This window comes from Oxyura jamaicensis, chromosome 1 (genome assembly GCF_011077185.1).
Source record: "Oxyura jamaicensis isolate SHBP4307 breed ruddy duck chromosome 1, BPBGC_Ojam_1.0, whole genome shotgun sequence".
In the NCBI taxonomy this organism is placed as follows: Eukaryota; Metazoa; Chordata; class Aves; order Anseriformes; family Anatidae; genus Oxyura; species Oxyura jamaicensis.
In genome coordinates this window covers 65,930,658-65,932,815 of record NC_048893.1, presented here as the reverse complement: position 1 = coordinate 65,932,815, position 2,158 = coordinate 65,930,658, and the positions used below count along the sequence as shown (strand labels likewise).

The following is a 2,158-nucleotide window of genomic DNA, read 5'->3' as shown; positions in this document are numbered from 1 at the left end:
TTTTATTCTTTCCAATGGCATTGAATTGAATTTGTCTTCTGATTCTGTATTACAAGACAATGAGAAAATAAGCTCTCTATATCTTAGTTACTGATACACATTTTCAGGATTATCCGTTTTATAAAGGACAGCCTTATTAGCCTTATTCAAATAAGAGACAACAATTTCAGGGATAGATGCAATGATTAGGAGATGAGTCATGTATACATTTTAAGCAATATTTCTAGATTCCTTTTCTTCCTTAATATTTTCTGCTGTCACTATCAACTTCCAAGAAAGTCTTACATCTACTGTCAGTGACCCACCACTTTACCCTTGCTATAGTGAGCCCTTCTCCTCCAACAACACTGGCTCCAAAGTCCAACAGAAATGTGGAAAGATTCCTATTGATTTCAAAAGCCTGGAATCAGTTCATGGTTGTGTAGAGCAGTTTTAAAGGGACAGGTCTCTCTCTTTTTTTTTTTTTTTCCTTTTTTTTTTTTTTTTTCCTTTTTTTCCTTCAGTCTCTCTGTCCAGGATTTAGTTTTATTAATGTGTGTAATAAGCTCTGCACTGGGAGGACAAAGGAAATACAGCTTGATGGCTGATGAATGTTTGAGTCTTTCTCCTTATGAGCAGGACTGTGATTTTCTTGTATTGCAGTAAAATGCTTAAAACCTAATTTAGTCAGGATGTTGCTGGTGGTTAGATGTGGATGCTTGACCACTAAAAACTGAACTGGCAAGCTACACACTCCTTTCTCCTTAAAGTCACTTAAGAGAAGGGGAAATGATTATCTAGAGTGAGCTGTCAACCTTTATGCCAGCTTTCCTCCTGATATGATTTATAAAACAGCTAAGATAACCTCTTGGGGGGAGCTTTGCAATGGAAATAGCAAGTGATTCTTATTCTAATGAACATAACACTGTCACAAGTTTAAAGTTCAAGTCTGAAGTATGAAGGTTTGGGAAAAAAAAGAGCCTGTAAAATACGAATGTGACAGCATATGTGTTCATTGCCTGAACAGTGTATGAAACAGGAGAAATAGGCAAACTTTATATTTCTAATGAGGTTTAAAATATTTTTCAGCCTGTATCCAGCAGAAGTTCCTCAATACTGTCTTTTTTTTTTTTTTCCTTCACACTCTCCCTTATGGAGACCAGGAATTTTTCTCAGAGCAAGTTTTGCACCCTTTGGTCCCTCAGCATTGCAAAATGTGCTGTCATGATTGGCACTCATTAAATAAGCCTTTGTTGGTAGCTGCAGCCAGCAGGCAGAGGACTGAATGGACTTTAAACTTGTGGAATTTAAACTCCTGGAGAAGGCTTGTCCTCACCAGCATTTATAAACACCAAATGGGGGTTTTTTGGATAACTTATTTCCTTCCTTTCTACTGAAAAACAAAAACAACAAAGGAAGAGAAAGAATCCTATTACTGGGTGTCTATCAATAATATCTAGCTTACTTCAGAACTGCTTTAAAAGATGAAAGCAGACTTTTATAGAAACTGTTTCAGGCAATAAACACACACACACACACACACACACATATATATACAAATATATATATACACATACATACAAGTATATATAAAGTTTATGAGCCTACGGCAAGTTAACCTGCCCCTGAACTTACCCAATGTATTTCTTATGACAAGAGCTGTATGAATATAATTTAGGTAGTTGGTGAACCATCGGATCTGCAGGTATGATAGCTTTTCACTGTCTGATCAGTATCTTTCCAGCTCAAGGCTAGAGTTGCACTAGATCCTCACTACCAGCTGGAACAGAAAAGTTTGTGCTCAGTGGTGGCACAAGGTACAGGATGGCCGTGATTGTATAGTGGTCAGTACTCTGTGTTGTGGCCGCAGCAACCTCGGTTCGAATCCGAGTCACGGCAGATTTTTTTTGGGTTGTAAAGAGGATCCAGGCAACTACAGGCCTATCAGCCTGACCTCGGTGCCAGGAAAGGTGATGGAACAGGTCATCTTGAATGCAATCACACAGCATATGCTGGACAACTGGGGGATCAGGCTCAGCCAGCATGGGTTAATGAAATGAACTTGTCCTGCCTGACCAACCTCATCTCCTTCTATGACCGAGTGACCTGACTGGTGGATGAGGCAGATGCTGTTGACATAGTCTACGTAGACTTCAGCAAGGCCTTTGACATGGTCTCC

General features: G+C 39.2%; 1 non-coding gene across 1 annotated transcript; it reads left to right on the top strand.

Annotated features, from left to right (window-relative positions):
- Positions 1-1,806: 1,806 nt before the first annotated feature.
- On the top strand, positions 1,807-1,878 carry TRNAH-GUG. The gene has a single exon. It is a non-coding gene; the product is annotated as a tRNA-His (tRNA).
- Positions 1,879-2,158: the final 280 nt, after the last annotated feature.